This window comes from Felis catus, chromosome D1, assembly GCF_018350175.1.
Source record: "Felis catus isolate Fca126 chromosome D1, F.catus_Fca126_mat1.0, whole genome shotgun sequence".
Lineage (NCBI taxonomy): Eukaryota > Metazoa > Chordata > Mammalia > Carnivora > Felidae > Felis > Felis catus.
Genome location: NC_058377.1, coordinates 13,097,392 through 13,108,640, shown reverse-complemented (window position 1 = coordinate 13,108,640; position 11,249 = coordinate 13,097,392). Strand labels below are relative to the sequence as shown.

Here is an 11,249-nt window from a genome sequence, read left to right as displayed (position 1 = left end):
CCTCACAGCTGGAAAGGGGCTGTCCTTGTAGAGGACGGAAGCAAGTCAGACTAGTAGAAGAACTTTCAGTACCAGGGAATTCTGGTTGTTGGTAAGCATCCTTCCCTAAAAGCCTAAGGTTGGAGGGGGGTGCGGTCCTTAGGAGTGAGTTAATGAAGCCATCTCTGCCTCAGTGTTGTCACCTGTAAAGTGGGGGCGGGGTGGGATAATAATGCTGCCTGAGTCGCGTCTTGGTGCCACAAGTTTAATTGAGCTCAGCGCTTGTCTGGGTGCAGGGAAAAGCAGAAGGTTTTTACGTGATAGGACTGTTAGGTGATAGGACAAGGATGGGCGGAGGCTCGATGTCCAGAGAACTGGCGAGGCGCTTCCCCTTCCTTCGAATCCCGGGGTGACCCCACTGACTTTCCAGCCTGGGGACCTGGGAAGGGCCTCTGAGTGGCTTCCTGCCCACGGGGCTGGTCCGCCGTTCAACCAGCCCTCCCCCCACCCCTTTGCAAGGAGTGGTTTGCACCTGCAGTTTGAGTGACGTTACAGGTAGTGGGAGGCAGCTGCGCCCGGCTTCCACTCCAGAAAGAGGGCTGCAGAGAGCAGGGGCCCGACGCACAGTGCTCTCTCCTGCCCAGACCTCTGTCCCTGGCCCATGGAGGGGTACAGCCCCCTGCCCCCAGTCCTCCCATTCTCAGCGGCAGCTTTTGAAAGGTGCAAGGGAGCCGAGGCAGAGATCAGAGAACGCAGCCACTGAAAGACCACACTTGGAATCTTGGAAACCCCTTTCCGGAACCCCTTTCCTTCTTGCCATCTGCAATGCAGAGCAGGTCTGTTGGGGAGAGGCGCTCAGCTGTGCTCTCCCTGTTCCTTACGACTCATCATGTCCCCCCCCCCCCCCGAGGGGGTGGCTGAGGCTGAGGAGAGGGGTACAAAGAACAGCCAAGCGTCCTCCGTCAGAGGCCGGGAGCCCCGTCAGCACCTACCATGGGTCGGGAGGGGCCCCTCTCCCTGCCACGGATTGGACCGAGGTTCCAAGACTGTGTGGCTCCCCGATGTGAGGCCCCGCCCACACCCCAGACCCTGGGGATGGCAGGGAAGGGTGCCGGCCCCAGCCCTGGGACCCCTCTGTTGGAACCCTCTCCCAGCACCTCCCTTTCCTCCCGCCCCGTTCTCCCTGCCACTCTGGCTTCACGGCTTCTCAGCACTGTGTGCCGGGGCTGTTGAAAGATCTTGTCAGTCAGACCTGCCCACTGGTACCCGCACACGTGCGCCCGCTCTTTCCTGAACTCTGAGCCTTTGCTTGCTCTCTGGTCTCCTCCCCCTGTGTTAAACAAACATGCACAGACGCCTGGGCAGCAAGAAGCAGCCGGAGTCTCACATGCCGGGAACGTCTTGGTGAAATTAGTAGCCATGCAAGTCCATGTTGAGAGGAAGGGGACACTGAGCCATAGGTGTGGGGGGCCAGCCCCTGTCCCTTCCAATCTCTCAGTCACCTCAGGAGCCAAGGGCTCCAGGGCCGCCCAGGGGCAGATTGGACTGGGTGGGGGGGGGGGGGATGTTGCCTCTCCCCTCCCCGGCAAGAACCTTGGTATTAATAAACAACAAGGTTGAGCTGGGCCACCTTCCAGACCCCAGACCCTGGTAATTTCATAGGCTTCCTTCATCCCTTAATATCTGACCTTGGATTCTGCCTTTTCACGAGTGTGTCCGCACCTGCCTTGAGAGTACATTAAGGGGGTGGGGTGGGAAGAGGAGAATCCAGGCTAAAATAAATAAAATAAGAGCAGAAGGGAGGGAGGGAGGAAGGAGGGAGGGGAGGTGTGAGAAAGGGAGGAGGAAGAAAAGAAGGAAGGACAGAGGGATGGAGGGAGGAAGGGAGAGAAGGAAGGAGGGAAGGAGGGAGGAGTGCGGTCAGCCCCCAGTGCACTGTGTGCCAAATAACTGCATATATGCGCGAACGTGTGGCCCCACTGCCTTCTTCTCAGAGGTGACAATAGATGAGAATCTGCTCGGGAGTAAGGAGCTTCCTGGGACGGGGGACATCTTTGGTGCTAAGGCCTGGGCTGGCTGGTGGCCCTCGTCCACCCAGTCTTTCTCCCCGCAGCCTGTGCTGTGGAGCCGGGCCTTGGCCTGAGCGAGGCTGGGGGTGGCGTCCAGGAAGCAGCCTGGGGCCGGCCTGCTGGGTCTTGGGTGCGGGGGAGGAAATCACACGAAAAAGAAATCAGACCTTTTTGCTTCTCCTGCTCCTGTGTTTGTACTGCTCCCTCTGCTATCTCTTCCCAGTGGCTTTCATGGTAGCAGTGGGGACGACGGTGACAACCCTAATAGCTGATGCTCACACGGTGCTCGCTCTGTGGCAGGCACCGTTCCAGACGCTGTCCGTGCACTGACTCGTTTGGCCTTCCTGACGGCTCTTTGAGGCAGGTGTCCTCATCGTGGCTGTCGACAGGTGAAGAAACTGAGGATAAAGCAGGTCACATGCACCCGGTGACGCAAAGCTGGCAGTTTCCCCTGCACAGTGCGTCTCTCGGGGCTCAGCTGCAGCCACGACTCTGGGCTCTCGGCCTGGGTTCCTATCAGCACCCAGGGGCATTTGAACCTTGTGTCTTATGGGCACTGGAGGGTTGGGGGAAGCAGGACCATTTGGGCTTTTCTCTCTGGAAGCCCCAGTGTCCCCAGCGTGCTTCTCCTGTGTCAGAGGCTGAGTGACAGAGCGTGGGCTCATGGCTTTGCAGCCACGGAGACTCTGACAGTGCTGGGACTGCTCAGAGGCCCAGCACCCGCCCCCACCCCCACCCCCTGCCCCGATACTTCCAAGGCTGACCGTCCCTCCTCTCTCTCCCAGGACTCCATGGCTGGCTCCTCCACACCATCAGGAAGCACGTGGCCCTGTGGCAGCAATTCTCTGAGCCCGAAAAAGAAGCAAAAGGAATATTTGATCACAAGTGGCTGCTGTCAGCCTGAGTCTCTGAAGTCCCAGGCCGGGTGCTTGTGCCCGCCGGCGGGGAGTCCTGCGAGGCCTCTCCTTCCCATCCACAGCCCCAGCCCGGGACTCTGCAGTCACCTCTGCAAGGGAGGTTGCAGGACACGGTACGTGTTGCTCAGATGGCGCCCTTCCTTGGCCAGGAATGTGGTTCCTTCAACGGAGCGGTGAGCAGTGGGTTCCTGTCTGAAGTTGTGCAGAAATGCCCTCAGAGCCCTCACCACCCACCTTCCCAGCTGCCTCGTCCTAGCAAGAGAGGAAGGGTGCCTTGGAAAAAGCGAGGCTTTTGGAAGCAGTCAAACCTGGGGTTCAGATTCAGCTCCCGATTACGGCTGGCGGCGGCTTTGGTGAAGTCACCGAACTTGTGTGTGCTTGTTTTAGGGACAGAACGCTCCGTTGCTGGGTCTGAGTGGAGGGCTACATGAAACCAGGTACGCAGGGTGCCTGGATGTGTGTCTGGCCTGCAGAAGGAACTTGATAAACAGTAGATATAATTAAGTTGGTTCAGGGAGTTCGGGGAGCAGTGAGGTCCATCCCCCACCTTACAGGAGGCCTATGCCTAGTGTACCCAGGACTAATGTACTGCTGTGATTCTTTAAGGTTCTAGAGACAAGGAAGTTTTGAAACTTCCTGGTGTATCCAAGTCCCTGTTTCAACAGCTGTCCTCTGTGATAATTCGGGTGTTTTTGGTCTAACCTGAGTCCCTCAAGCTGTAACTCCAGTTAATTTTCTTTTGTCTCCTTTTCAGAAGAGACTGAGTGAGAATCACCCAGTTGTCTTCTGATATTTCTTCAGGAGCAGAAAGACTTTTCCCCACCTGTGAAGTACAGAATCCCAGGGCTCACTGGGTCCTAATCCTGTTTCAGAGGTGCAGACAATGGATCCAGAGGGATCTTACCCAGGGCCTTACCCAGACCCACAAAGCAGAGTCTGTGGCAGGTGCAGGGACGAGAATCCCCCCCCCACTCCCACGCCCCTCCCCCCCCCCCCAGCTTCCCTGATCTGACTCCCACTGTTCCACCTCCTGTTATGGCACCTGCTCCCCTTCTCTGAACACCCTGCACTCTAGAACTTTCTTGTTTGCTTTCCTGGATTAAAAAAAAAAAAGAGTGAGGATAAAATGAAAGAATAAAAGGACTTTCCAAGGAGGCTAACTGTGCCCCCTATTCAAGGAAGGGATGTGAGCCCCCCCGGGTTGCAGAAGCGTTGGGACCCGCCAGGGCGCCAGGGGGCGGACAGTCCAGCATCCCCACTCTCATCGGCAGGCACCGGCTGAGTCCCATAATCAACACCATTATCTCCGGATAATATTCCCTTCTCTCGGCAATACGGTCCGTGAAAGGAGCCCGACGCAGGGCCGCGTTTCTGGGACTAGGAGAAGGGGGGACGTGGCCTTGATTGCAAATGAAAAATTAAGCCCGCGTGCCTGGCATTCTGGCGGCGTGATTGCGTCCTGCCCGCCGCGTCCCGCCCACCCGGCCGCCCGAAGGGGAGCCCGAGCCATCTACGCGTTCTTTGGCTCGCCTCGCGTTTAGCAAATCTATAATGCATTTAATCTCCGAAAGCCACGGCGCTTGGCTTTAAATGCCTAATTTGCTGTCGAGAGCCCCTGCAATTCTCTCTCCGCGGTCCCGGAACTTGAGGCTTTTGTTTGTCCAATCAGCGGGGCTCCCCAAGCGGTGGAGCGCTCCGAGCTGTGCCCTTAATCCCCTCGGAGGGGGCACGAGATCCCCACACTCCTGTCCTGTCCCCCCACCACGAGTGACTTCTCAGGCAGACTGCCCGGGAGCCCGGGGTCGCCCCCAGCGTTCTGCACCCTCTCCATCCCGCCCGGGCCCTGCCTGCACTGCCAGGATGAGAAGGAACCCGCGGGCTGCAGGAGCGAGACAACCCCTGAGCGGACAATTATTGCACGATGGGATCAGTGCCTTAACAGAGGTGTGTACAGAGCAGGAGGTGACTCCGGTTCTCTTGGAAAGCTCATAGAAACTTGCCCACCTCGCAGGCAAGTAGATGTCATTCAGTGGGCAGCCCAAGACAAGGGGCACCTGTTCCGCGCGTGCAGAGGAGGAAAGTATTCTTGTCCTGTGACCTTGAAGGGCCCATGGAGATGTCTTGCAAGAATATGCATGCAAAAGAGATAGATGGAGTCAACCATATGTAGTTAGATACAGACACACACAGCTGTATATGCATATATGAGTATATAGTCTTATAATTCTATCACTATTTGCATAATTTCTGTACGGTATTCGTTTGCGGTCGGGGCTGCCACAACAAAGTGCCACAGACTGGGTCGCTTAAAAGACCGAAATTTACTTTCTCACGGTATTCTGGAGGCTGGACTGAGATCGAGGTGTGGGCAGGCTGGTTGCTCCTGAGGCCTCTGTCCTCGGTGTGCAGATGGCCGTCTTCTCTCGTGTCCTCACGTGGTCTCCCTCTGCGTGTGTCTGTGTCCTAATCTCCTCATAAGGACACCGGTCATGTTGGACTGGGACCCACCCGCCTGACCTCATGTTCAAGGCCCTCTCTCCAAATACAGTCACGTTCTGAGGTATTGGCGTTAGAACTTCAATATAGGAATGGAGGAGACAATTCAGGGCATGCCAAATGTGAATCTATATTTATGAATTGATTTATTTAACATTTCTGTCCAGAAGTGTTCCCTAGTGCGTGACCTTTCCGGGAAGTGGCTTGCGGGGAGAGGACAGATCTTGTTCAAATGCACGGGGCAGCGATGATGTGTCTCGCCACCTGAGGGAGGCGAAAGGCTACTTCTCACAACCAACTCTCAGGCCTTTGTATCCAGCTCGGTCGTTTCAGTAGTCCCAGAGGCGACCTCTGTGGTCAGGGAAACTCCGGGCACCCCTCAGTTCAGAGGTCCAGGGAGCCCCCGAAATGCCAGCCACATGGTAGTCTTTCCTAGGAAGGAGGTTTCACCTTGGAAGGGGCTCACCTCCCATGAGGATGGGAGCTGAAGCCAGATAATTGGGCTTCTTGACTCCTCGAACGCTGGTCTTACATCAGTTAGAACTCTCCTGTTTGCCAGTGACAGACATAAGACTCACATAGGCTTTAAATCAAGACAGAGTCTTATTGGCATATGTAACCAACAACTCCGGAGGGTAGACCTAGATTTTCAGAAATGGCTGGATTCAGTCAGCACGATATTTCCACCTACCAGCCCCGTTCCCTTTTATGTCAGCGTCTTAAGGCAGGGCTTCAGCAGTGGCAAGGTGACTGTTCCCAGCTCTGAGCCCACAGCCTGCCAGAGCCAAATCCAATGTCACAGGGAGAGAAAGGAGTTCTCAACAGACTCATTCAAACAATTTTTTTTTAATGTCTTGTGTCTCATTGGATTTGTCTAGGGTCACAGGGACATCTCCCAAACCCGCACTGCAGCCAGGGAAATGATTGACCGATCATTCCAGAGTTACATGACACATAGCCACCCCCCTACTCCCTGGAGCCAGTGACATCCAGAGCAGGGACAGGAGTGATTCCCCAGAGAGAAATTGGGGTTCTTTTTCCCTAAAGAAGGCCACACGGCTGCCAGTTGGTAAAAGCAAAAGACATCCACTGTAGACTCAGAAGAGGCTTGCGAAACAAAGGCAAAGCAAGGTTGTCCTGGTTGTGCATTTCAGGAATGTTTCTGCTTGAATAGTAGTAGCATTGGGTTTAATTATATTACAAGTTTCCTGCTTCTTACCTAAGCTAATTTTATTTCTGTGGAGTGGACTATTGTTTCTAAGAGCAAGAAATACTTTTCTTAAGTAGATAAAAAAAAAAAAAAGGAGAAGAACAGTGGTTAAGTAAGGCCTAGGGCTCTGGAGTCCTCACTCTGTCACGGAACAGCCATTGGATGTTGAGCAAGTTACTTAACCTCTCCGAACTTCTTTTCTGTCTACTAACTGGGGTTACTAAAAGCTTCTTCTCATTATGAGCTTTAAGTGAGATAATGTGCGCAAAGCAGTTGGTACGTAGGGCTGGCTCAGTAAATATTAGCCGTTATTTTTAAGAGAAAGCCTATCACAGAAATCACGGACTCACTGTGTGGGACCTGACAGAATGTTTAGTATAACCACACCATGGGTTAGTGGAGAAAGCTATAGCTAAACGAGGTTCAGCAGCAACTTCTAGGTCCCACAGCTCTCGAGGCACGGAGGTGGGTTGGAGTCTGGGCCTCCCAATCCCCAGTGGAGCTGGCGACCCCATATGGTAGCCACTCTCCTCCATCAATCCAGGATAGTGACCCCATTCCCAGGATGTGGAGGCCAGCAACCTGAGTCTCCTAGGGCATCTACCTGTCTGAGGAGGGAGCTGAATCTTTGCCCTTGCAGACACTCTCTTATGGGGAGGGGAGAGTCCTCGTGCCTGAGATCCAGAGGCTTGGCCGCTGTGTATGTATGTGTGTGTGTTTGCACGTGTATGTGCTCGGGCTCCATCACTGGGCCCTGGCTCCTGAAAGACGCAGCCATGATAATGGACAGGGGCAGCTACCTGCCTCGCCCTGAAACCCTCCCCTCTCCACGGGCCGAGACGCATCACCTTGGAGAGTCAGCGCCGTGCATCCCATGTTTTCAGGCCCCCAGGTAGCCAAGCTGAGAACCTTATTTAGAGTTATAGATCCTGGGGCACCTGGGTGACTCAGGTGAGCGTCTGACTCTTGATTTCAGTTCAGGTTATGATCTCACGGTTTGTGGGATGGAGCCCTCTGCCTGCTTGGGATTCTCTTTCTCTCTCTCTAAGTAAATAAATAAACTTAAAAAAAAAAAGTTATAGATCCGGACAAGAGGCCGCTCCTCTGAACAAGGCAAAAGCTGAATGTTGCTGTGACGCTTGCCCTGTTGGGAGAGGACATAAGATCTACTCTGATTACCTAGGGGGTAGGTGCTATCCCTGACCCTGACAGACCCAGGCCCGCTCACCTGCAGAGTGCTGGTGCCCTGAGCCCTGTTCACTGAACACCTATACACGTCTTTAGAAAGACACAGCATTTAGCGGTCGGGGGCCCCATTCTGCCTTGTCCTTACCTATCGTGCACCTTGGGACATGTCACTTTCCTTTCTGAACCCGCTTCCTCGCCAGTGAAATGGAAATACAAGTGGCCCCACAGATGCTGCCTTCGTCCTTTCGGGCTGCTGTAACAAAACACCATAGACTGAGAAGTTTATAAACAGTAGACATTTATTTCTCACCATTCTGGAGGCTGGAAGTCCAAGATCAAGGTGCCGGCAGATTCAGTGTGTTGAGGGCTCACTTCCTGGTGCATAGATGAGTCTTTTTGATGTATTCTTGTGTGACAGAAGGGGTGTGGAGCCCTGTGGGGCCTCTTTTATTAGGGCACTAATCCCATTCAGGAGGCCTCCACCTTCATGACCAAAGCACCTCCCAAAGGCCCCCGCCTCCGACGTCATCACTTTGTGGTGGTGGGGGGGGGGGAGGATAGGATTTCAACATACAAACTGGGGGAAGGGGGCGGGGCACAAAAATGCCGTCCACAGCAGATGTAAATGACATACGTGAAAACCACTCTGTAAACCGTGAAGTGCCGTGTGATGCTGTGTTAGGACCGCATGTAAAAATCGATGCCGGGGAGGTGACGAGGAATGCTCCAGAGGGTGACTGTCATGGACAGGTGGCCAAGCGGTGGCTAATAAAGTGACAATGAAGCATAACGGGGAGGCCAGGGAGCCCCATACCGATGGGGAGTTGCTTGTTTCGGTGTCCTGCACCACCCCACCCCCGCCCTTTCCGTGGTCGATCCCCTCCCCCCGCGCTGCGGAGCACTTGCGCATGCGCGCACCCCCCCGCCCACCTGCCTCCCCCAGCAATCCCAGCTTCAGCTAGATGATAGGGTGGGAAGGATCTAGAAGGCTGATTAAGATGTCATTGTGTCTCTACTCACCAAGTGTCACCCACAGAGAAGGAGGCCCTAGCCAGCACAAGCAGTAGTGGGGAAGCTCTTAGGGAAAGAACACCTCCAGATCCTACCACATGGACCACTGGTTCTCAAACCCACATCAAAATCATGTGGGGGATTTTGAAAAGAACACACAGACCCACAGATCCTACCCAGGCTCTTCCGAATCATGGTATCTGAAGGTGGGTCCTAAGAATCTATATTTTGATAAAGCTCCCCCAAATGATTCTGATACCCAACAGGTGGGGAATCGCTCACGGAGCGATTGCTTACTCCTAAAGCCGGCCGTCAGAAGCAGCCCTATTCCTCCTGAGCGTCCCAGGCCTTAGCTACAAACTGTCCTTCCCAGACCCCTGTGTCAATTGCTTCTGAAAACAGAAACCAAGCCATCTTGAACGATTTATGTGGCTCCTGGCAGACAGGGCTGCCAGGTCCCTGGAAAGGCTGGTGTGGGTGGCTCAGCTCCCTGCCCCCCGCAGGACAGCTGGAAGAGGCAGGGTTCCTGGAGCCGGCATGCCCGCTGGGGCTGGGGCTCCCGCCTGCAGATGCCCATGTTTACCCAGGGTGGGCTGGAGGGACCTGGACGCTGAGCCTGGTTCTCAGGAATTTGGACAGCTGTCCCTGGACAGCCACCAAGACTCTGCCTTGCAGACTGAGATGGAGCGCTGGGCGTGTGGCTGAGGCACAAATGCTACAGGTAAGTAACTTGGTCTTGCTGGTGTTTTCTGCCAAACTAGCATCTGTCACTTTACATTATTGTCATCTTCCATTTAGGTCCCTGCTTTGTGATTCTTTTTTAAATTAAAAAAAAAAAAAAAAAAAAAAAAAACATGAGGGAAGCAATCTGTGGCAAGGCTCCAAGCTCCTCTTAATTGCAAATTCCCTTAAGTACCACTTCCCTGGAGCTACAGGCCCTGTCTGCTAGTCAGGACTGCTTCAGCCTGGCTGATTTTTAATAGGCACGCGGTAATTTTCAGCCTCTCCTAACTTTCCCTTTTGTTCGTCTGCAAATCCTGATGTCCTCATCTGTGCAAGGGATCTCAAAGTATTGGAATGAACCCTCCCCTTTCTTTCATCTTTATGTGAAAAGGAAAGAGAGAGAAAGGGTGGAAGAGAAGAGCAGAGAGAGGGAGAGAGGAGGAGGAGGAGGGTTGGGGGAGAAGTGAAGGCGATTGAGCACTGGAGGATTAGCATTCACGAGTAGGGCCGATGTGGCGGCACAGGATCAAACACTGAAATACGTACAGACTCACGGGCTCAAGGTCCTTGAGTTCTCACTCCCCTGGCTCCGGCCCCTCCCCTGATCCCCCCTTCCCCCAGCACTCCCACCCCACTAAAGGGTACACACCAAAGGGTTTCCACCTGGCACGATGGGGGGCTTTCAGGACCCTGCTGGGCCCTGAGGCTTTTGTTCTGCTTGGCTAATGCCCTTGCATTAGAGGATGTTAAATATTTTGAATATCACCTTGGGCCAAAGCACGGAGGAAAATGGGAGCAGTTTTGCTTTTTCTCTTGGGGGAGATGGAATGAAGAATGGGGGGGGGGGGAAATGAGTCAGCAGCCTTCCTATGTGGCAGGTCAAGCAACTTTAGTGTGACTCAGTTTCTGCCTTTGTAAAATGGGCCCGATCCTGTCTGCCGCAAAAGTGCTCCGAGGCCATGCAAGGATATCATCAAAGATCCCAGCCAGCAGCCATCAGAGCCGAGAAACTCGGCTCTAAGAGTTCGGCCTGGAGCGGGTCAGTCTCCCAGGTGACCCAGCTGGCCCCAGGTGGCGCCTGCTGCTGTCTCCAGCCAGGACAGGTGGTATCAGAGCAGGAGAGATGACCCAAGAAAGCCCAGGGAGAGTTAATGTCAGAAATTGCTTGAGTGATGCAAAATACACTTGCTAAATTGCCCTGGTGCCCGGGGAAACAGTTGCACAGTAATACGGGGAGAAGCGAAGGCCAGGAGATGGGAATTGTTCTGGACACTTCATTCTTCCCTGACTCCATAGACCTTCTCTTCTGTGATTGTCAGGCCAATGACCCGGCCTGTCGGGAGCCCTACGGGGCCACCAGAGACCCAAGAAAGAGCTCTTGGCTCCCTGAAGGCACCGGGCAGCGGGAGGCCTGAGGGAGAGGCCTGACCGGTGCAGTGGGCGGAACTGAGGAGGGTCAGGGAGGCCTGTCCCCAGGGCTGTCCCCAGACCTGCCACTGGCTGCCGGGTAGCCTGGGGCAGTCCTCACAACCTTGCTAGGCTCTGGATTTCTTGGCCCCAGATGGGAATAGCAACACCTACTTTATGGGAATGGAATAGAAAATGGATAGGAGAGTACTTTGGGGAGCAAAAATTGATTCGCAGAGACAACGAGGT

The 11,249-nt window shown here is 54.4% G+C and overlaps 1 long non-coding RNA gene across 3 annotated transcripts; it reads left to right on the top strand.

Moving 5' to 3' along the window:
• The first annotated feature begins 236 nt into the window (after positions 1–236).
• LOC123380340 lies at positions 237–6,911 on the top strand. 3 transcript variants are annotated; one of them, XR_006585948.1, is made up of 5 exons: positions 268–815; positions 2,349–2,437; positions 2,834–3,078; positions 3,353–3,402; positions 3,720–6,911. It is a non-coding gene; the product is annotated as an uncharacterized LOC123380340 (long non-coding RNA). The 3 variants fall into 3 exon arrangements; XR_006585949.1 differs by having other exon boundaries at positions 237–815; positions 2,272–2,437; positions 2,834–6,911; XR_006585947.1 differs by having other exon boundaries at positions 251–815; positions 2,834–6,911.
• The last annotated feature ends 4,338 nt before the right edge of the window (positions 6,912–11,249 follow it).